This window comes from Myxocyprinus asiaticus, chromosome 19 (assembly GCF_019703515.2).
Source record: "Myxocyprinus asiaticus isolate MX2 ecotype Aquarium Trade chromosome 19, UBuf_Myxa_2, whole genome shotgun sequence".
In the NCBI taxonomy this organism is placed as follows: Eukaryota; Metazoa; Chordata; class Actinopteri; order Cypriniformes; family Catostomidae; genus Myxocyprinus; species Myxocyprinus asiaticus.
The window spans coordinates 12,597,438-12,622,650 of record NC_059362.1 but is presented as its reverse complement, the minus strand read 5'-3'; positions in this window follow the sequence as shown (position 1 = coordinate 12,622,650).

Sequence of the window (25,213 nt, the reverse complement as noted above, 5' to 3'; positions counted from 1 at the left end):
AAGCGAGCAAACCGCTGTCTCCACACCGGCCAACTTGATGGCTGTGTGAAATCAAAAGCTTTGGGTGACTGAAACTTAGATATTTCCTTTCCTTTCTTTCTCCTAGATTAGAGGAGTGCATGAAGAACTAATACTTCTCACACCATGTCATGATACAAGGTGCAGACACATGAATAACTCTTAGTCTGAACTTTATTGTACACACTACAAACACATGTCGTGCAATCTAACTCTGTCTCAAAGTCCCGCCTCTGTTACCATCCAATCACGATCTAACATATACATGTCATGTCACCACAGTATGGTTAATATTTTCTTCATGGATAAACTGGATTACCTGCTTTCCTCAGCCAGCTTACATTTAAATTCATGCATTTAAAAGATGCACTGATAAAAAACTGTTTTGAATTTAAATGATTTAATCATGTACGTCGTTTCCACATTAATTAATTAAGTTACATCAACATATTTGTCCTCTTGTTTTAGCTAATTAATTATTTGACAAAAAACACAATTTGTTCACTTAATTTCAACATAATGGAATAAAGTTATTTTTAAATGACCCAGTTAAGTAGCTTTGAAGTAATTTTATATGTGACTAACATGATTAATTTCTTCAGCTTTACATAATATATTTGTGTCATATTATTGACTTATCTTATAAAGGTATACTAGTTAGCTATCTATTAGCAGGCAATAGCATACATTAGCATGCTAAATGCTAATTAATATTTGCTACTTGAATATAGCAACATAAAACATGGCATTTGTGTAACCTAAGTAAAAGCTCCACTTTTCACCAAAATGGTAACCCACCAGCATATTAGAATCGGTTCTAAATGTCAAAATAACAACATTAAACACTATTAATGTTGTTAACAGTTTTCAATGTGTCTTTATCCTATGCAGTGTACAGTGAATTTATTGTATGTGTTATTATGTGTTCCCTGAGAATCAATCCAGTTTATTTTTTTCTAGTGCCACACTCTTCCAGTTAAGCTAATTTGAGCAAATATATTAAAGCTCATTATTCCTGGACTTTGGAAATGTGTTGTTGTTATCCCATTAAATATTTCAGAGAATATGGAATAAATTATGTGCCATTGGGATTTGAACTTGAATTTTAGGACTTGAATTTTAATGTTTCCTTGAACTGGAAATTTGCAGTATTGAACTTGTGCCATTGGGACTTGATCTTGAATTTTAGGACTTGAATATGAACATGTTTACCTGAACTTGAATGACATCAAACCTGTAATTCAAATGTATGTGGCACGAATTCAGATAGTTAAATTCAGATAAAAAAAAAAAAATAAAAAAAATGTAATACACTGATTCAGATATTCAGATTCAGGTAAATTTGATAAAGACATCCGGGGTACTCAGAAAGAGCAATCGAGCCTGTATGTAATCAAACTCCTTTTTGACCAATCACAACATAGCTCACAGTTCACAGTTAGAAAAGCAAGGGTCCGCTGTGAAATAGTGCCAACCTGGGATCATGGCTGAATGAGAGCCACCACCTCTCTCTAGCATAAGTTACTTGTTCTGCCCTGATGCAAAGTCCAGAGGTAATTATTGTGACTGGTAAACAGGCTGTTTGATGCATGAAACAATTTTTTATCAGATATCTGTTTCTTTCACCATCTCAAAATCAAGGTTCTCTTCCCTTTAGGTGGTTTTCACACTGGGCACGTTTGCTGCGGTCCGAATCCAAGCGCGATTGTTCCCGGCACCCCCGGTGTTGGTCTGGTTTCAGACTCATGTATGTTATTTATTTATTTATTTATTTATTTATTTATTTTAATTGTAGAACTTATACATACATACATACATACATACATACATACAATATCAGGAAAATGAAGCATGGTTGTATCTCTTACAATGAACAATCATAACGACAGAAACAGAAAACAAATATTATGGATTTGTGGACATCAAAATATGAAATTATATACACAGAAAAAAAAGCACAATAATAAGGTTAAATCATATCTTTGAATAAGTCATCATAATGCATACAGCATATAAGTCTAAGGGATGAAATAAAAGAGTTAAATTCAGCAAGAAAAAGAGGAAGGCATAAAGGAGACTTAAGCCATTTTTGCTTGTGGATAAAGAAATTGGCAACATATACAAGGGACAACAACTTTGGGTTTTCATAATAAATAATAATCTCTTTGAGGATGAAGGTGTGGGTCACATTTGTGGGGCTAAAAACATAAGAGCTTAAGTCAACCCAAAATGTATTGGTTATACTACAATAACAAAATAAATGGGCAGCTGTTTCTTCAACAAAACCACAAAATGAGCAAATTTAATCAATATCAGAATATTTAGAAATGGAAGAGTTAAAAGGATAGATTTTATGAAGAATTTTATAATGAATCTCCTTAACCTTGTTGGATATACAAAATGTACTTGGTAAAAGCCAGGCCATTCTCCAGTTTACATTTGTTACAAGGGATCCCCAATAGAATTTACCCCTTGGAGTAATTTTTCTCTTCATTTGAAAAATTGTGCGAATATGTCTGTTGTTGCATTTCCGATCTAAAAGATCAATACCACCCAAGCGTAAAGCCGGATAAACACTGTTACCTTTACCGAATTTAAGGTGATTTTTAATTAATTGGTTTAAACCTGCTGGGATAGCTTTCATCAAGGTATTATATTCCTTTAATAGGACTGGAAAGTTATGGAGATTCATAAATTGTTCGTAGGTTAGAAAATTACCAAAATCATCAAACACAGATAGAATGCATTTAAAGTTATTGTTAAACCATCTAGGAAAGAAAAGGGACTTATTTCTAACAGTTATATCAGCATTGTTCCAAAGGAGAACTTTGTGTGGGGAAAAGCTATGGACAAAACACAATTTCCACAAACGAAGGCATTGCTGATGAAAGTTAGATAAGGAAATGGGTAACTTGCCAGGCAAAAAATTACACTTCAAAAGGAGAGATAGGCCACCAATTTTGTTGAAGATGTTATTTGGAATGAAAAACCATAATGACATTGGGTTCACAAGACATCTTTTTAGCCAGTTTACTTTAAAGGTGTTTACAGTATATGCGAAATCCAAAAAATCAGGCCCACTTTCGCCTCTGGAATTAGAAAGAAATTCTCTTTTTAATTTGTGAGGTCTATTCTTCCAAATGAAATCCAAAAATATTTAGTTGATTTCCCTTATAGCTTTATCATTAATAAACAGAGAAAGAGCAGGGTATACAAAGTGAGAGAGAGCCCTTCCACTTAAGATAAAAGAACTCTACCGTATAATGAAAGATCCCTCTGAAGCCAGACGTTAAAAACATTTTTAGTTTTTATCATTTTGTCAGAGAAATTTAAATGATGTCTGGTAACAGGGTTTTTAGTGACATGAATACCCAGATATTTTACATTGTTTTTAACTGGGATACCTTCTAAGGATGTATCATCTATATCATGAATTGAAATAATCTCACATTTCTAAATATTTAGTTTTAGGCCGAGGCACATGAAAATTGTTCAACCAATTCCAAAGCATTAGGCAACTGTTTTTTATCCTCCAAGAACAGCGTGGTGTCATTGGCAAGTTGCGCAATTTTAATCTCCCTGTCAAATATAGAAATTCCTATCATACTTTCATTTTGGTTAATTCTAAGGCAAAGTAATTCTGTGGCTAAAAGAAATAAAAACGGGGAGATCGGACAGCCCTGTCTGACTCCACGATATATGTCAAATCTTTTGGATGTGTTAAAGTTAACGATCACAGAGCTAATCAAACGCTATCTTGTTTGATTACAGCAATAAGCCATCTGCCTTCAGTAGAGCACAAAGTTTCTAATACAGTCCCTTTAAACCGATGTAACAAAATAGCAGTCCCAGCCGAGTGGCTGCTGCCATGGCTAAAGAAAATTGAGTTTCCCCATTGCATCCTCCAAAACTTAACATCTGTTTCCCCTGAATGAATTTTTTGAAGAAAGATAAGATCAGCTAAACTTCTTTTACAAAACAAAAAAAAATTGCTTTTCTTTTCAGATTGTCCCGCAAACCTCTAATGTTTAAAGTTACAACCGACAAGGATTTAAATGTACACTCCATAACAAGAACTCCCAAACAAATTAAATAAAAATAACAAACAACTCCAGGGGCAATCTTCCTTAAGATGTTGAGAACCACACTTCGGACATCCTCGCTGTCTTTTTCCGCAACGCCATGCAGCTTTAGAAATCATCTCCAACTGTAATGTCTGCATTCCTGTACACTTGCTTTCAGCGATTTGTTTTCCTCTCTCAGAGCGTGGACCTCAGATTCCAGATGATCGAGAGCCTCTTTATGGATGCCAACATCTAAAATAAGCTGTTGCACCATCGCTGTCAGACTCTTAATTTGTTTAGAAGTTGCCTCGGTGGTAGTTTCAATCGCCGAAATCTTTTGGAAAGTTTTGTCATGTTTTAAAGTGAGCTCACGTATAGCCGCCAAGACATCATCATTCCCATTACCACTAGATTCCGCGCGTTTAGATTTTTTTGCAGCTGGCTTCTGAGGACTATCAGAGAGGGTTGCGACAACAACCTCACTGTCAAATTTTGGACTTGTCAAACCATTGTGATTCCGTATCTTTCTGAAGATTCAGTCCAGCGCTACTCAAGGCTGATGCTGAATCCTCAAACTGATCGACTGTGTCAGACGTGTTGGAAGACATGGTGTCAAGCCGAGCTCGATTAACTTTCTTCTTGCCTCTTTTTCCCATGCACAAAGATGTCAAGGAGTCGTCATATAACTTTTTCACTTAATGTTTTCACGTTATCACCAGTCTAAGTAACAGGTTATATTACCACTTCACCTTTATTTCCCTGAAGCGCAGAAACACGCTACCACCTACACCACCGCCATCTTGGCTCCCCCTAGAGCACCCAGACTCATGTATGATTCTGTCAACTCTGGTGCTTTTACGTCATCAACTTGCGTCATCACAAACATGCACATGATGGAAAGCACAATGCAAAAAAAAAAAAGAAACGCTGTAATTCAGCAGTTGTACATGTCCAGGGGAAGGAGACTATATATGATGCTCACAAATGATCTTTTTTGAGGACACAGCTGGTTGCACGCTCGCTCACTCACTCACATATATAAAATGCACCTCACCTTTTCTGTGTCCCGCAACGTTTCCCTGCCACTCATGATGCATGTGTGTGTGTTTGTTTTTGTGCAACTGATGATGTCATCATGCTTAAATCAGCAAAAACGCATGCGCAAGTCATTTTACTTCCTGAACAAGAGCTGACCCAAGTACAGGTTGCTTTCTCACTCATGCAAACCGCGCCACAGTCCAAGTGCAATCAAACTCAGACCACCTCCTACAGGTAGACTCGTGTTCTGTACCATGGTGCGCTTCCCGGTCTGCATGACAGCTTTCACATTACCAGCTTTTCATGCAAAACGTGCTCTGTTTCGGACTAAACTGCCACTGTGAAAGCACCCTTATATTACCCTGACTTGATCTAATCCATAAAATTACTTCTGTTGGTGTAAACTAATTTTTCAGGTAAATTTAGTCTGATTAATATATATATATATATATATATATATATATATATATATATATATATATATATATATATATATTAATTGAATAAAACCAGTTAATTTTTACATTACCAAATTAAGCACATTTAGGTTACCTCACAACACATTTTACAGTGTTTATAATTGACGTATTGACTATTTTATTTATTTGTTTTACTTTATTTTTCAGAAACAACTACCCAGAGACAACTATGGCCAAACCTACTTTAATCATTTCTTGTCTCTGTTCTCACGGCCAGCAATGATTTCTTGGAGCAGCTCTGTTGAATGTGTAACACAATAAGAAAGGAAAAGAGAGAGAGAAATGAATCATTGAATAGGGGAAAGATTGGTAAAACTGAATTGTGGGTTGGATGGGGATTAGCTATGGTTCACTAATGGTTGTAGAGGTAGACCTTTCCAGCTGATTTGGAAGCAGTTTTGCAAACACCTTCAAAATTATTTGGGCAAGAAAGGCTAATCCTATAGGCAAGGTAACCTCTACCAAGTGTGAACACATTACTTGGTCCACAGCCAGTGGTCAGGGATTCAAAAAGGAGCTAAGATGCCACAGTGCCTAGTTAGCACTGTGCAGTTGCCTAGATACCTGTTTCCATGGTTCATACAAAATCTGGCACAGTGTTCAATGTCTCCACAGCAGTGAACCTCCAGACTGAACCTTTACCCTCTGGACCTTTTTTCTTTGTTCACAATAAGATGACAGAGAATACACAAATTTAAATGATGTTTAGTAATTCAGAATGACTAGGTTTTAGTAACAATTCATTTTTTCCTTGACTCTGTAACCTGTACAACATGTTCATTTCTCTCTCTGCTCCAAGGATGTCTTTACTCTGTTGTCTCAGAAGACCTGGGCCTCGTTTCCCAAAAGTATCATAATCCTTAGTAGATCGTAGAATCTAATTTACGATTCATCTTGGTTTTGCGGCCCCTTTCCCAAAAGCATCATAACTTAAGTAGTACTTGAAAATGCTCGTAGATTTATGAGTGCTCTGGTGTACTCACAGCGCTAAGAGCATCGTAAACACATAGACCTACGCAGACACCTGCAGGACAATCGCGAAAATACATGTAATACAATTTAAACACCCATAGCTACACTTTATGCTGAGACTTTAATATCAGGATATTTATGTTTTATTTATTTTTAAGTCTAATAATAATAATAATGATAATAATAATATCAATTATATGCATAAAATAGATAGGCCTAGTCTAAATGGATGAATAGATTAATTAGTAAACAAATAAAATTATTTGTGTGGACTAGTTGGACAAGTTGGTAAAAATAAAGTGGTGGCATGATTGATGGAGACAGCTGTCATTAACTTGCTGTCGTGCATGATAATTGTCTGTATATATTGCTCATCATCCTGCATTTACATTTATTTATTTGGCAGATGCTTTATCCTTATCTCCTCTTCTTCTCTGACACCCAAAGGCTACAAGACAACAAGTTGTGTAGCACCGCACATGCAGCATTGCTCTCCCGTTATCACTTTTGGGAGTAAAGAGCAAGCCTCCGCTTTATTGGTCCCTAAAGCACATCTTCCAAACCTCTCCTTATTTTGCACTCTGCGATAACACCTAATATTCAATAATTAGCAGGAACATATACAGGGCCTCCACTGTCTTCACTAATCATGGAAGCTTTTATATTGAGTGGAATTTATGAAAATGAAATTTACATTACATTTATGCATTTGGCAGATGCTTTTATCCAAAGTGACTTACCACAGGGCTTACCTTATCACAGGGACAGTCCCCCTGAAGCAACCTGGAGTTAAGTGCCTTGCACAAGGGCACAGTGGTGGTGGCTGTGGGGATTGAACCAACAACCTTCTACTTACCAGTTCAGTGCTTTAGTCCACTAAAAAAATCGAAAAAAACAAAAAAAAAAAAACAATGTGTAAATATGCAGTTAATTAGGTTGAATATTTGAGAAAATATTTTAAAACTAATTTTAGTGGGGTAAATTACAAATGATTGTAAAGTTACTCACAAATATAATGCAGTTACAATGACAAATAGCACTATACGGTCACGTTTCAGCACTGTCACATGGACAGCGACTCTTTTAAGTAGCACTTAAAGCGTGTTCTCGCACATTCATGTTAAGTGCAGTTTTGGGAAATGCACGTAAAAAATAATGACCGTTCGTACGTTCTTAACTGCTAAGATTGATCGTAATTGAGAAACACAGCCCTAATCTGTTCCTGCAGTCTAGCAAACAAGGATGTATTATGCAAATATAAAATTCTGATTGCTTTCTATGATAGCCAACTTTTTCCCCTCATAACTCTTACTATTTTCAAGAAAGTGTGATTGGGCCAGGTGTACTCTGGGAAGTTCAGTTTTAACATTCATTGCTTCTTTTTCAGGTAATAGAAAGCTCTATTTTCTTATTAATACACTTCCCCAAACTTTAAAGTGTACTGTAAAGGAATAGTTCACCCAAAAATAAATGGTGTGCTAGTACATGGTGGCCAGAACTTTGAAGGTCCAAAAAGCTTATAAAGGCAGCATAAAAGTGATCCATACTACTCCAGTAATTAAATCCATGTCTTCAGAAGCGATATGATAGGTGTGTGTGTGTGAGAAACAGATCAATATTGAAGTCCTTTTTTACTATAAATCTACACTTTCACTTTCACATTCTTCTTCTTTTGTTTTTGGTCATTTGCATTCTTCATGAGTATTGCCACCTACTGGGCAGGGAGGAGAATTTACATTAAAAAAGGACTTATATATTGAATGGTTTCTCACTCACTTATATCGCTTCTGAAGACATGGATTTAACCACTGGCATCATATGGATTAGTTTAATGCTGCCTTTATATGCTTTTAGGATCTTTAAAGTTATGGCCACCGTTCACATCCATTGAATGGATCTACAGGGCTGAGATATTCTAAAAATCTTCGTTTGTGTTGAGCAGAAGAAAGAAAGTCATACACATCTGTGATGGCATGAGGGTGAGTACATGATGATATAATTTTAATTTTTGGGCGAACTAGAGAAAAGAGAAAAGATCATCGCACCTTTTCTGTTTCCTTTCATAGATTCTGACACCTTGCATATGAATTCTCCTGTTAATTAATATAATAAATAAATACTGTTTTCTCACAGCACCATACAGATAACACTTGCTATGCATGAAGCTGGTGCTCGAACAGGCTTTTACAGCATATCATCTTGTTGTTGAAGATTTGCATCATTTTATTATTTATCCCATTTGCTTTTGTTGGCATTTGACATTGAATTTTTATGAATCACACATTATCCTATATAATTAAGCTGAATTAAGAATATGCATACCAGAGATGCTATTGACATACTATTCACAATCTTAAGAGCCCCACAGCTACTAGTTGGAAACTAAATAAATGAAATCTAGGCTTGAATTATAGCTGCTATTTGTCTTGATAATTTCTCCTGTGACATAGCCAAATGAAGTCTGTGTTTGGAAAGTTTTCTGGAACTTTTTTATGTTGTCAGATTTTAGAAAGAATAGTAAAGACTATGTTTCTTTGTTCTTAGTCAGTTCACTTCTCAAACTATTTAGAATTGCAGCCTGATTTTTAGGATTCTGACTGAAATCTGGAGAACACTTAGATATTTTTTTTTTCCCTCTCTGTTGTTTGAAGTTCTAACTCTAGGCAGTGAAGAATTAACGATCCTCACCCTTTTATTTATTGTTCCTCCCCTTTTGTTTATTGATGAGTTGAATAAATGTACTAACAAGTGCTTTTATTATTTAATCAATCATATCAGGTCAATCATAAAGTACATTTTCAGAAATTGAGCTATTAATGTTTATTATTATTATTATTATTATTAATAATAATAATAATAATAATAATAACAATAATTATGATTATTATCTTGTGTTTATCTTTTGTTTTGTCAGTGATTCCCAATCAAATGTTTCCAGAAGAGATTGGAGAGATCGTAGGAAAATGCGTTGGGCTCCACGCCGGGGCCGGGACACGGGGGCGGGCTGCAGCGGAGCCGGTGTTGTTGCTGCAGGAGGGCGCCCTTGACGATGAGCAGACGGAGTGCGGGGTCTTGAGCCGCACCGGGGTAGGATGTGTTGTATGGCCTCCGTCTGCTTCTTCACCGCCGAGAACTGCTGGGCAAAGTCCTCGACGGTGTCGCCAAACAGGCCAACCTGGGAGATGGGGGCGTCAAGGAACTGTGTCTTGTCAGCCTCTCGCATCTCAACCAAGTTGAGCCAAAGGTGGCGCTCCTGGACCGCCAGGGTGGACATCGCCTGCCCGAGAGACCGCGCCGTGACCTTCGTTGCCCAGAGAGCGAGGTCGGTCGCCGAGCGCAGTTCCTGAATCAATCCCGGGTCAGAACTACCCTCGTGCAGCTCTTTTAATGCCTTGGGTTGTGTACTTGCAGAAGAGCCATGGCGTGCAGTGCGGAGGCGGCTTGTCCAGCGGCACCGTAGGCCCTAGTTGTCAGGGACGACGTAAACCTACAGGCCCTGGACGGGAGCTTTGGGTGCCCGTGCCAGGTGGCGGCGCTCTGCGGACACAAGTGCACCGCAAGCACCTTATCCACCTGGGGGATCACCGAATACCCCCTGGTCGCTCCACCATCGAGGGTAGTGAGAGTGGGGGAGCTGAACGACTGGGACTGGGAAGTAAAAGTTGCCTCCCACGATCATGTCAGTTCCTCATGCACTTCCGGAAAGAAAGGAAACGGGGCAGGGCGTGGCCGTGGGTGGCGCCCCGAGCCCAGGAACCAATTGTCGAGCCGCAAGGGTTCAGGGGAGAGTGGAGGGTTCCACTCTAGCCTGACGCTCGTGGCCGCCCGGGAAAGCATGTCCGTCATTTCCACGTCGGCCTGAGACTGGGCGACCATTCCCGAAGGAGGAAGCCCAAACGAAGCCTCTGCGCAAGCCGTGACCACAACGTTGCCATGGTCATGATCTCGCAATGAGGACTTGACCCATCCATGAATGATGTCTCCGCATGGGCAGCGCCCAGACACGTAAGATAGCGATCGTGGCCGTCAGAAGCGGAGAGATAATGACCGCAATCAGGAATAACACACAAATGGAAAGTCATCTTTAAAAAGACGTGCTGTGTGTGCCACTCTTTTTGTGAATGAAAATATACTCTTTTAGAATATACTCTCTTTTTTCGCTCTGCTGAAGCACCCAGGGGCATTCTCTGCACTCCACAGGTGCAGAGGGGGAGAAGCCACTGAAATGCGCCGTAAATCCAGCAGTTTTGAGGTGCGTCTTTGGAGGGAATTTAATTCAGTGCACTGAATACAACCGCTTGGCTCCGAAGAGAAAATCTGAATGAGTGGTTGCATACCAGCTCCTTTTATACCCGTATGTCCGGGGTAGTGGCATGCAAATTCCACTCGCCAATTCCCATTGGCATTTTTTCAAAAAAGCAGAGGTGTTTGGGGCTCCCAAGAGTGACCCCTAGTGTCACTACATCGACACAATGTCGAGTGAGTGACAGATAGGGAACTGGATTTATTAAGGCTGAAACTGGCGTAAAAATGTTCTTATGTGTACGTCAACTGACAAGCATGTTTTTTGTGCTCATGCTCCGGTGTGCCAGTGTACGGCAGTGCGCACTGACTTGATTTTTTTGTGATGCAAATACGAGTCAGTGACTTATTGAATGAGTGAACACAATTATGTGAACAAGAATTTTCCGATAGAAGTCAGAATGTGGTCTTGTTTAGATTATGCATGCGTAATGTGAATGTTTTATTTTGGATATCTGCTGTAACAGAATATTTATTTAGCCCTACCTGCACGTTTCCATAATAAATTAATTTTGAGACCTATGAGATAACAGGCAGGTGTAATATATGGTATGTAACATGGCAAGCACATTTTTGGAGCGAGGAGGAGGAGCAATTATACTAGTAAAACATAGCTTTAACAGTATACAGATGGTTAAAAAGCTCCGCAACAGTCTCCAATTTAAAACTCGCCTAAATATATTTTTAGCAATTTATCCTTCAGCATCTTGTCTGCTGTTGTTGGAGACATAAATAAAAACAAATGATTTCACTAAAATGCACAGTTTTATTAGGATATTTATGGATGTTCTGTAGGTGTCCATGCGCTCGTTCACGTGCACATGTTTTTAAGATGAATTGTGATTTTTAAAGTGGGATGCATTTAGCAAAATGTTTTCGTGCATTTGGACATTTTACAAATCGTTCTTAGTAGGGATGTCATAAAATATCGATATATCAATTATTGATAGGCACATTATTTTATCGATTTATTTTTGAGGCATCGATATTCACATTTAAATCAGAAGCCTAATTTGCATGTTTTCCAAATCACTCAATTAGCGCTGGGAGTCTGCAAGAGGGTGATAACATTTACTGAAGCTGGGTCGTGGTTAGGAAAAGAACCGGTATCACACACACACATACACATACACATACACACAGAAAATGAGCTGATGCGGCGCAGCAGAAGGCAGTCCAAAGTTACGAAGGTTTTTGCACTTCTTCAAAATGAAACAAAGTGATGTTGATGATTTTTCAGGTTAGTGTATGAAACTGGTGTAACTGCGCAAACTGAAATATTAGAAATGATGACATTTACTGTGCAATTTCTCTGCATGTACTCGTAAGTAGGCTTCATTCAAGCTGTCAAACCCCAAAACAACATGCATGAAAATACAGTGTGTAGGCTATGTGAAAGATGTACAGTATATAAACAATATATCATCCACTAATGGCTAGAGTAAATAATCTTTGTCCTTTGATAATTATTTGGGTAGATTTTATTGGAAAACTATATGAGTTGTGCTCTGTGGAACTGCAGAATTTTGACACTGAGAATTGGCGGTGTGTGTGTGTACTTTTGTAGAAAATAATTGTTACTTATTTTGACCCATGTCATCAGCCAGATGTGTCCGGTGTGCGACCCCCTTTAATTTACCCTGTCGCTCACACTTTACCAAAGTTGTGTTGAGAAATATGTTTGAAAAGACATCAGAAAACAATCCCAATATACAGTATATCGATAATCATCTGGAAAATCTTCTGATTATCGAGTCATAAAAAACGCATTGATCCCAAGCCTAGTTCTTAGGAACATTATGGAAATTGTCATACGATCACATTTAAGATCATTTTAGGAACGTCTTTATAAATGAGGCCCTCTGGTCATCCACTGGGACTAGCTGTATTCCCCTACATTATTAAATGTTGTTGTGTTTCTTACACCAGCTATACCTAGGGTCATGAACTTTAAAGAATCACCTGCCTCTCAATGGACTTCAGTGACATTCAGATAAGAGGAGCAACAGATAATTTAAGACCAACCTTTGACACTTGTTTACAAATTAAGAACTTAGTTGTGTTGAACATGATCGAAGTTATGTCTCTAAATAACTGCACACACATAGACAGAGGAATTCCATGTTTGGAAAGTTTTGGAATTTTTTTTATTTAATTTTTTAGCTTGCAACCAGAATCGTCCAGTCCGAATAAGGGATGACGTAAATGGATTTTGCATGTGGTTATCAGAATCAGAATCAGAATCAGAATCAGCTTTATTGCCAAGTATGCTTACACATACAAGGAATTTGTCTTGGTGACAGGAGCTTCCAGTGTACAACAATACAAAAACAGCAGCAAGACATAAATAACAATAAACAATAAAAAATAAAACTAATTATACACATACGTATAGACACACACACACACACACATACATACATACGTACACACATGCACTTAGGCAGTGCAAATCTAATACAATCTGTTATGTACAGGAACAAATGGCAGAAGAGGTTGGATGTGTTGGATAAATATAAAAAAGACTAAACTGTGTAATGCACATAGTTATTGCTCAATGGGACAGTTTAACTGTTCATGAGATGGATTGCCTGAGGGAAAAAAAACTGTTCCTGTGCCTGACGGTTCTAGTGCTCAGAGCTCTGAAGTGCAGGCCAGAAGGCAACAGTTCAAAAAGGTAGTGGGCAGGGTGAGTGGGGTCCAGAGTGATTTTTCTAGCCTTTTTCCTCAATCTGGAAGTGTCTAGTTCTTGAAGGGGGGGGGCAGGGGGCAACCAATAATCCTCTCAGCAGTCCGAACTGTCCTTTGTAGTCTTCTGATGTCTGATTTCGTAGCTGAACCAAATCAGACAGTTATTGAAGTGCAAAGGACAGACTCAATGACTGCTGAGTAAAACTGTATCAGCAGCGCCTGTGGCAGGTTGAATTTCCTCTGTTGGCGAAGGAAGTACAACCTCTGCTGGGCCTTTTTCACAATGGAGTCAATGTGGGTCTCCCACTTCAGGTCCTGTGAGATGGTAGTGCCCAGGAACCTGAATGACTCCACTGCTGCCACAGTGCTGTTTAGAATGGTGTGGGGGGTCAGTGTTGGGGTGTTTCTCCTAAAGTCCATAATGATCTCCACCGTTTTGAGCATGTTCAGCTCAAGGTTGTTTTGACTGCACCAGACAGCCAGCTGTTTAACCTCCCTTCTGTATGCAGACTCATCCTCTTCTCGGATGAGGCAGATGACAGTGGTGTCATCTGTAAACTTCAGGAGCTTGACAGAGGGGTCCTTGGTGATGCAGTCGTTGGTGTAAAGGGAGAAGAGTAGTGGGGAGAGCACACATCCCTGGGGGGCACCAGTGCTGATTGTACAGGTGCTATAAGTGAGTTTCCCCTGTCTCACAAGCTGCTGCCTGTCCGTCAGAAAGTTGGCAATCCACTGACAGATAGACATGGGAACAGAGAGTTGGTGTAATTTATTCTGGAGTATAGCTGGGATGATGGTGTTGAAAGCTGTGAACTGAAGTCCACAAAAAAGATCCTTGCATATGTCCCTGGTCTGTCCAGATGTTGCAGGATATGATGCAATCCTATGTTGACTGCATCATCCACAGACCTGTTTGCTCGATAAGCAAATTGAAGGGGATCTAGAAAGGGTCCAGTGATGTTCTTCAGGTGGGCCAACACCAGTCTCTCAAATGATTTCATGACCACAGATGTCAGGGCAACAGATCTGTAGTCATTAAGTCCTGTGATTTTTGGTTTCTTTGGGACAGGAATAATGACTGAGCATTTGAAGCAGCATGGGAATTCACACTGCTCCAGTGATCTATTGAAGTCTGTGTGAAGATCGGGGCCAGCTGGTTAGCACAGGATCGAAGACACACTGGTGAGATGCCATCTAGGCCTGAAGCCTTCCTCGTCTTTTGTTTCCGAAAGACGCGGCTCACATCATCTTCACAGATCTTAAGTGCAGGTTGAGTAGCAGGAGGGGGGAGGAGGGGGGTTGCAGGAGGTGTTGGTGTTTGTGTGATGTGAAAGTCAGAGTAGGTGTGGGGTGTGAGATTGGGCCTTTCAAATCTGCAGTAGAACACATTCAGGTCGTCAGCCAGTTGTTGGTTCCCTACAGGGTTGGGGGTAGGAGTCCTGTAATTTGTGAGTTGTTTCATGCCACTCCACACTGCTGCAGGGTCGTTAGCTGAAAACTTGTCTCCTTTTAGCCACTCTGATTTCCTTGTTCAGTGTGTTCCTGGCCTGATTGTACAAGACTTTATCCCCACCCCTGTAAGCATCCTTGTGACAGCGGGGGCGTGGTCAAGCATCTTTCCGGAGAGAGAAAGCGGTAAGGGCGCTTACACCTGAGCTAAATTATGTCTAACACATATCTCTAATTTCAGTGAGCACGGAGAGAGACTGGATATGACAGATCCGAGCCAGAGCAAGGATTTCCTAATAGTGAGAGTTTATTTGTGGAAGCAGTGTGTGTTAGTGTTTAGACAGTGCATAAAGGTAAACTGTAAAGTGGTGTCGAGGAAGAGGGGAAATAAAGCCTCACCTGAAGAAGGAAAACTGCTTCTCGCATCATCTTTTCCACTGGTGCCGAAACCCAGGATTGAAGTTTGGGTCGAAGATGGATGGAGGTCGTCCCGTAGAGTCCTCCCAGTTGGCGGAGATCCTCCAAGCCCTCGCCAGCCTACATCAGAACCACCAACAAACGCTGCTTGAGCTCCGACAAGATCAAGACCGCCGGTTTGTCAAGCTCATGCATGCTCAAGCCGAGGACCGGCAGGCGATCCGGAGCCTCCTCAGCCAGGGGGCATCCTCAGCCGTGACCCCGGACACACCCACGCCGTTACCCCCGCCAGCATTACAGAAAATGGGGGCGGCGGACGACCCCGAGGCTTTCCTGGATTTGTTTGAGCGGACCGCCGAGATCTGGGGCTGGCCGCTCGGCCAATGGGCAGCCCGATTGATCCCACTATTGTCTGGGGAAGCCCAGCTCGCAGCTCAACAACTGCCAGCGTCGAGCCTCCTGGCCTACGGAGATCTAAAAAAAGCCATCTTGCAACGGGTTGGTCGCACTCCGGAGGAAAGTCGTCAACTCTTCTGGAGCTTGAAGTTGGAAAGCTCTGACCGCCCGTTTGCCTTTGCCCAGCAGCTCCGTGACGCCTGCCGAAGATGGCTGCTAGTGGGGGATCGCGACGTCCAGGGAATTATCGACCAGGTGGTACTGGAACAGTTCATAGTTCGACTGCCAAAAGGGACGGCGGAGTGGGTCCAGTGCCACCGCCCGGCATCGTCGGAGGAAGCTATCCGACTTGCGGAGGACCACATGGCGGCGATCCCGAGGGCGGAAGATCCCTCCTACGTTTTCTCTCCTCCCTCTGTTTCTTCCCCCTCCCCTCTCTCTCTCTCGTCTGCTCTCTCTCCAGGTCCCGTTCCTGCCCCACGCAGACGAGGAGGAACTCAGCCCCTGAGACCAGTTCCCCAGGTGTGGGAGGCGACACCTTCCCCTACTCCAATGCCCCGCTGCTCTCCCCCTCTGGGGGGGGCGCCCGCCGACGCAAGTGCGGGCGTAGCCCCTGGGCCGGCCTGCTGGAGGTGCGGAAACCCGAGCCACTTCCGAGATCAGTGCCCTCTGATGGAGCTGGGGACGGTGGTGCGGGTCTCTGACCTCCCACAGGCTGCCCCCAACCGGGCCGGAGCGTACCGGATACCGGTAAGTGTCAAGGGGGGTACTCACCAAGCATTGGTGGATACTGGGTGTAATCAAACCACTATCCACCAACGCCTGGTTCAACCCGAGGCATTGGTCACATCCAAAATGGTGAAGGTGAAGTGTGTACACGGGGATATTCACAAGTATCTGGTGGTGACCCTGACAATTAAATTTCAGGAGAAAAAGCATAGAGTGGAGGCTGCGGTTAGTTCCCGCCTCACCCATCCGCTGATTTTGGGAACTGATTGGCCTGATTTTAGAGTTTTATTAAAGGGAATTTATGCGGATGGGTCCTGTGTAAAAATAGGGAGATGTGTGATGTGCGATGCTCTGGCAGGGGAGGCGGAGCCGGGGCCGTCCTCGACAGCTCCTTGTCATGATGATGAGAGGCTGCAGCCCCTCCCCTTCTCAGGGAATTCCCTGACGGGGATTTCCCTTTGGAGCAGTCGCCGAGACGAAACCCTCAAACACGCCTTTGACCAAGTGAGAGTCATCGATGGTCAACGACTCCAGCCTGACATCGCACTTTCATACCCCTATTTTGCAATTATAAATGAGCGGTTGTATTGAGTGACACAGGACACTCGGACCAAAGAGGATACAACCCAACTGTTGATTCCAAGGAGCCGTCGGGAAATGGTATTCCAGTCGGCTCATTATAATCCCATGGCAGGTCATCTAGGAGAAAGAAAAACACTGAACCGTCTAATAGCCCGTTTCTATTGGCCGGGCATTGGCGGCGATGTCCGCAGGTGGTGTGCGGCATGCCACGAATGCCAGCTGGTTAACCCACCGGCCACCTCAAAAGCGCTATTGCGCCCTCTCACTCTGATCGAGGTCCCCTTTGAGAGAATTGGAATGGACCTCGTCAGGCCATTAGAACGGTCAGCATGCGGACATCGCTTTGTATTGGTCCTAGTGGACTATGCAACGCGATATCCGGAAGCAGTGCCTCTTCGCAACATCTCAGCACGCAGTGTTGCGGAGGCACTCTTCAAAATAATCTCCCGGGTGGGGATTCAGAAAGAAATCCTCACCGATCAAGGCACAACATTTATGTCACGAACACTATGCGAACTGTACGAGTTATTAAATATTAAATCGATTCGCACCAGTGTATACCATCCTCAAACGGATGGCCTGGTGGAACGATTTAATAAAACCCTCAAAAACATGATTCGTAAGTTCGTGCACGATGATTCTAGAAATTGGGATAAATGGCTCAACCCCCTGTTATTTGCAGTACGAGAGGTCCCGCAAGCCTCCACTGGCTTCTCCCCATTCAAGCTGCTGTATGGGTGACGCCCACGCGGTGTGCTTGATGTATTGCGAGAGGCCTGGGAGGAAGGACCTTCAAACAGTAAAAATGAAATTCAGTACGTTCTTGATCTTAGAGCAAAACTCCACACCTTGGGGCAACTAACACAGGAGAATTTGCTCCAAGCTCAAGAACGACAGCGCCGACTGTATGACAGGGGAACTCAGCTAAGGGAATTTGCACCGGGAGATAAAGTGCTTGTATTGCTTCCCACATCGAGCTCTAAATTACTTGCCAAGTGGCAAGGACCCTTTGAGGTCACACGACGAGTGGGAGATCTCGATTATGAGGTTAAATGAACCAATAGAGGGGACGCACGTCAAATATACCACCTCAATCTCCTAAAATTGTGGAGGGAGGCGGTCCCCGTGACGTTGGCTACGGTGGTTCCCGAGAAGGTGGAGCTCGGACCAGAGGTGAGTTCAAAACATTAACAGTTCACCCCGGTCACTTGCGGAGACCACATCTCACCGAGCCAACTCGTGGAGGTTACTAAGTTGCAACAGGAGTTTGCAGATGTGTTCTCCCCTCTACCGGGACGTACAAACCTCATCCATCACCACATCAAGACCGAGCCGGGGGTGGTGGTACGTAGCCACCCCTACCGACTACCCGAACACAAAAAGAAAATTGTTTGGGAAGAATTGGATGCGATGCTTGATATGGGGGTAATAGAAGAATCCCACAGTGATTGGTCCAGTCCAGTTTTCTAGTGCCTAAGAGCGACGGGTCTGTACGATTCTATGTGGATTACAGGAAAGTCAACGTGGTGTCTAAATATGATGCATATCCAATGCCTCGCGTTGATGAGTTGCTCGATCGGTTGGGCACTGCTCGTTTTTATTCGACATTGGATTTGACGAAGGGTTATTGGCAGATCCCCTTGACACCAATTTCCCGTGAGAAAACCGCCTTCTCCACACCGTTTGGGTTACACCAATTTGTGACACTTCCGTTCGGTTTTTTTGGGGCCCTGGCTACGTTTCAGCGTCTCATGGACCGAATCCTCAGGCCGCATTCAGCTTACGCCACTGCCTATTTAGATGACATCATCATTTACAGCAATGATTGGCAGCGGCATATGCAAAATCTGAGGGCGGTTCTGAGATCGCTGCGCCGAGCGGGACTCACAGCGAACCCGAAGAAGTGCGCGATTGGATGGGTGGAGGTACGGTATCTGGGGTTCCACTTGGGCCACGGGCAGGTGCGTCCCCAAATTGACAAGACAGCGGCGATTGCGACCTGCCCGAGACCCAAGACCAAATAGGGGGTGAGACAGTTCCTGGGGCTGGCTGGCTATTATAGAAGGTTCGTGCCTAATTATTCGGACGTCACCAGCCCGCTGACTGATCTCACTAAAAAGGGAGCTCCAGATCCGGTCCAGTGGACGGAGCAGTGCCAACAGGCGTTTACGCAAGTTAAAGCTGCACTTTGAGGGGGGCCGCTTTTAAATTCACCTGACTTCTCTCTCCCTTTTATTTTACAGACAGATGCTTCAGACAGGGGGCTGGGGCCGTGCTCTCGCAGGTGGTGGAGGGGGAGGAGCGCCTGGTGCTGTACATTAGCCGTAAGCTCTCGTTAAGGGAAACTAAGTACAGCACTGTGGAAAAGGAGTGTCTCGCCATCAAGTGGGCGGTCCTCACTCTCCAATACTACCTGCTGGGGCGGGCCTTCACCCTCTGTTCGGATCACGCCCCACTCCAGTGGCTCCACCGCATGAAAGATACTAACGCCCGGATCACCCGTTGGTATCTGGCTCTTCAGCCGTTTAAGTTCAAGGTGGTCCACAGACCGGGGGCGCAGATGGCTGTCGCCGACTTCCTTTACAGGAATGGGGGGGGAGTGGTAGGCAGGCCAAATGCCGCCCCGGCCTGAGTCGGGCGGTGAGGATATGTGGCAGCGGGGGCGTGGTCAAGCATCTCTCCGGAGAGAGAAAGCGGTAAGGGCGCTTACACCTGAGCTAAATTATGTCTAACACCTGTCTCTAATTTCAGTGAGCACGGAGAGAGACTGGATATGACAGAGCCGAGCCAGAGCAAGGATTTCCTAATAGTGAGAGTTTATTTGTGGAAGCAGTGTGTGTTAGTGTTTAGACAGTGCATAAAGGTAAACTGTAAAGTGATGTCGAGGAAGAGGGGAAATAAAGCCTCACCTGAAGAAGGAAAACTGCTTCTCGCATCATCTTTTACAATCCTCTTTGGCCTGACGAAGCTGCCTGAGCTCTGCTGTAAACCAGTTTGTCATTGTTGAACTTTAAATAAGTCCTAGTAGGAATGCACATATCCTCACAGAAACTGATATATGATGTAACAGTATATGTGAGCTCGTCCAGGTCTGTGGCTGCGGCCTCAAAAACTCTCTAATCCGTGCAATTGAAGCAGGCTTGTAGTTCCCCCTCTGCTTCATTGGTCCATCTCTTTATAGTCCTAACTACTGGCTTGGTTGATTTTAATTTCTGACTGTAGGTTGGAAGAAGATGAACCAGACAGTGATCAGAGAGTCCCAAAGCTGCTCTAGGGACAGAGCGATATGCATCCTTTATTGTTGTGTAACAATGATCCAGTATGTTCCTGTCTCTGGTGGGGCATGTGACTCTAAATTTATAATTACTAGTTCTTCTTTGTTCTTGACTCAGGCAACCTGTTTTTTTTTTTTTTTTTTTTTTGCTTTGCTAGCTTGAAAAACACTTTGCCTTTAGCTCTTTCAGTTGATTGCAACTCTTACTTTTGGTCTTCATTGTCCACACTGGTCTACTGGACAAGGCTGTCCACTCCAACAGTGGTCATTGAATTATACTGGTCTCTCTTTTGGACCCAGCTGACCTTTTTCAACAACTTTAAAGTGGGGGATGCAGGCAATGCTACTTTTAATCAACTATTACAAAGGTAGGTAGATTGTAAATTGTAAGTATTGGGTCTTGTCTGGTGAACAGAAATTGAATAGGGATTGTTTCTATTTATGGTTAAAGTCATCGGCAGATGCAAAGTTGTAAAGCCACAGCTTTTTTCAATGTTCCTGTTCATTCAGATAAGTTAATTATTTGGCAGTTAAGGAGAGCTTACTCACTTCCTGTTCCGGTTGCTGGTGGCACGCTGCACGAGTCTGTGTTTGTAGCTTGCTAGACTTCTTAGTATTGCTTATTCTTATATGTATTGTTTTATCCTTTGCCATTTTACCATGTGCTTCATGTTTCAACTGCGTGTATTTTAACGCACACGTTTCTCTCTTTTTATTTCCGCTTGTCTACATCTCATGTATCAACTGTGTGCATTTGTTTTCTCCACTGTGTTTTACATGGATTATTGCATCAATCTCAAGCATCTGCTGATTAGGAACCACATCGGTCTCAAAGCCTCTCCGTTCAAGAACAACCATAACAACTACAACAACAACAAACAAGTGCGGTAAATCATGGCATCTGCTCATGTTATTTCTTCCTGCATTGCATGCCACATGTCTATGATAGCTTCCATCAGCAGTGAGGGATTTACATGTGATAAATTTAAGGAATTAGTCAGGCTGATGGAGAAGGTTAATGAGTTGAGATGCGGGTAGTACAGTGAGCAACACACACACTTTGGTTTCCGGCTGTAGAGCCCCAGCAGCAGGGCGTTTGGGTGAGCAATGCGACACCGCTCTCCCGTTCCTGTTAAGGCTTCCAATTGATTCTCCCCACTCAGTGATCCACCCACTGAGAATCATGTTGAAATAGCCTTACTAATAGGTGATTCTATTATAAGGAACGTGGAAATTGTTAAATGCCACTATTGTTAAATGCTTTTCGGGGGGCTCGGTCAGCTGACATCAGATCAAAATTACAAGTGCTGGCTAATGTTAATGTAGATTTTCTAAAATTGTTATTCATGTCAGCACTAACGATGTCCGGCTTCATGTAATGATGAGGAGGCGGAAGCCGAGGAAGAATCCATATGCGGATGTTTATTCAAACAATCCATCAAAATCCAAACACAGTGTCAGAAAAACAGGCAGTGAGGTCAAAAACACAGTAAAGCAGTCCAACCAGGCAAACAGGCAAAAGGGGAGATCCAAAAGAGAAGTCAAAACAAACAGGTCAAAACACTAGGCAATAAGGCAATGATATAAATGCTTGGTAAGGCAGATGATCTGGCAATACTTCGCAATATGGGAATGAGCATGCATGGCTTATATACTAGGCAAACAGGAAATGACATTACAGGAACTGATGTGGCAGGAAACAGGAAGTGACAGTTCAGAATTCAGGTGAGGGCTCCCTCTGGTGGGCAGGAGACCGCTCAGATGTTACAGAACCCCCCCCCCCTCTAGGATCGACTCCTGGCACTCGGCGTGGACGTCCCCGTGGTCATGGCGCTGGGCGGTCTGGCCTGGCTCGATGAAATTCCTCTACGAGTGAGGGGTCCAGAATATCAGAAGCAGGTATCCATGATCTCTCCTCAGGCCCAAATCCCTCCCAGTCCACCAGGTATTGGAGCCGACCCCCTCTACACCTCGAGTCCAGCAGCATGTTCACCCTATAAGCTGGCGATCCGTCAATGTCCAGCGGAGGCGGTGGTTCTAGAGACTCAGCATTGGGATCAGCATTCAGGTAGACCGGTTTGAGGAGCGAGACATGAAATGATGGAGAGATGCGGTAGTTAGCAGGAAGCTCAAGCTGATATGTAACCTCATTTATCTGTTTTACGATTTTGAATGGGCCAACAGACGTAACTTGATGTCCCTCATAGAGAGCCAGACCCTCTGTCCTGGTTGGTAGCGAGGATGTGGGTCCCGTCTTTGGTTAGCCTGGAGTTCTTGCCTTCGTACGGCTCTTTGAAGATGGACATGAGCGCTCTCCCATACCCTCTCGCTACAACGTATCCAGTCGTTGACCGCAGGAACAGAGGAAGGTTCGCCAGACCACGGAAACAAAGGAGGTTGATATCCTAGCACGCATTGAAATGGGGTTAGTCCTGTAGAGGCATGGGTTAATGAATTCTGTGCATATTCTGCCCATGGCAAGAACTCTACCCACCGATTCTGTTCCCGGCTACAGTATGTTCTCAGATATCTACCGATTTCTTGATTCAGTCTCTCAACTTGACCGTTTGACTGGGGGTGATATCCTGACGTCAGACTCACATTGATGTCTAATTGTCGGCAGAAGGCTTTCCACACCTGAGATGTGAATTGAGTCCCTCGATCAGAGACGATGTCTTCAGGTAAACCATAGATGCGGAAAACCTGGTGAAACAGGGCTTGAGCCATTTCCATGGCGGTTGGCAGACCCTTGAGGGGAATAAGACGGCAAGACTTGGAGAATCTATCAATGATGACAAGAATTGTTGTGAAATTTTCGGATGGAGGGAGATCAGTAACAAAGTTTATTGACAGGTGAGACCATGGATGTTGCGGGATGGGTAGTGGTTGCAGAAGACCAGATGGCAGTTCCTTGGGGGTCTTCGATTGTGCACAAACTTGGCAGGCTTTCACGTAATCAGTTACATCTCTGTTCATCGTTGACCACCAGAAAGCGTTGTGGATTCATTTGATTGTACGTGAGATACCTGGATGACCTGAGGTGATGGAGGTATGAACCCATTGCATGACCCATTGTCGTAGTTCCTGGGGAACATATTGTTTGTTAGGGGGGCACATAGCAGGCGGAGGATTTTGCTGCGTGGCTCTTTGGATCTCCTCCATGATGTCCCAGTTCACAGGAGCGATAATTACAGAAGAAGGGAGAATGGTTTCAGGAGAATGAACTTGGAGTGGAGGGTCATGGCGTCTGGAGAGGGCGTCTGCCTTGCTATTCTTACTTCCTGGGCGATATGTCACAGTAAATTGGAATCTTGAAAAGGACAGTGACCATCTGGCCTGACGTGAGTTTAATCTCTTGGCACTCTTTACATACTCAAGATTTTTGTGATCGGTGATAACCTGGAACTGGTGAATGGCTCCCTCCAACCAGTGTCTCCACACCTCTATCGCAGCTTTCATGGACAGTAACTCCTTATTTCCAACATCATAGTTTCTTTCGGCAGAAGTGAGTTTTCTTGAAAAAAAAAATGCACACGGGTACAACTTAGATGGTTGACCCTGACGCTGTGACATTACTTCTCCAATTCCGCAGTCAGATGCATCCACCTCCACTACAAATGGGAGGTTAGGGTCAGGGTGTTTCAGGATAGGTGCCGAAGTAAAACTTGACTTGAGTTTCGTGAAGGCGATGGTGGCTTCGTTTGTCCACTTTAACTTGGATGGTTTCCCTCTCATAAGGGACGTCAAAGGAGAGGCGATCATGCTGTAATTCCTGATGAAACGCCGGTAGAAGTTGGCAAAACCTAGAAATCTTTGAAGTTCCTTGATTGCGGATGGTTGGGGCCATTCTGTGACTGCCTGAATCTTGGTAGTGTCCATCTCCACTCCCTGATGACTTATGTGATATCCCAAGAACGTTGTTTTCTGAACATGGAACACACATTTCTCAACTTTTACATAGAGTTGATGCTTAAGAAGACGAGAGAGGATGTTTTGGACATGTTCAATGTGTTCAGCTTCCGACTTTGAGTAAATCAGGATATCATCAATGTAGGCAATAAAATACTGGTTCAAGATGTCTCTGAAGATATCGTTAATGAATGACTGAAACACAGCTGGCGCGTTGGCTAGCCCAAACGGGATCACCAAATACTCATAGTGACCTCTGGTGGTGAGAAATGCAGTCTTCCACTCATCACCTTCCTTAATCCGGATGAGATTATAAGCGCTTCTTAAGTCTAACTTGGTGTATATCTTTGCTTCACGAAGTTGTTCCAGGGCAGCAGGAACAAGAGGGAGCGGATACCGGAATTTCACCATCACGTTGTTAAGTCCACGATAATCAATGCATGGTCGTAGACCTCCGTCCTTCTTCTCAATGAAGAAGAAACCTGCTGCTGCTGTTGAGGTTGAAGGTCGAATGAATCCAGAGTTAATAGCCTCTTCGATGTAATCTTCCATGGCTTGAGATTCTTGACGTGATAGTGGGTAGACTTTACTCTTAGGTGGCATAGCATTGGGCAGAAGGTCGATGGTGCAATCCCAGGGGCGGTGTTGTGGTAGCTGTGTAGCTTTGGATTTGCTGAATACCTCTAAGTAGTTGTGATAGCAGGCAGGAATTTTGGGACTGGGGCAGTGAACGGACTCTCAACACTCGTGGCAAGACATGGTCTTGGCATATTGATGTTCATGCAATGAGTGAGGCAGAATTTGGACCAGTGAGACAGTTCTCCATGATACCATGATAGTACAGGATCGTGAACAGATAACCATGGATGTCCAAGGATGATTTCATACCTGGG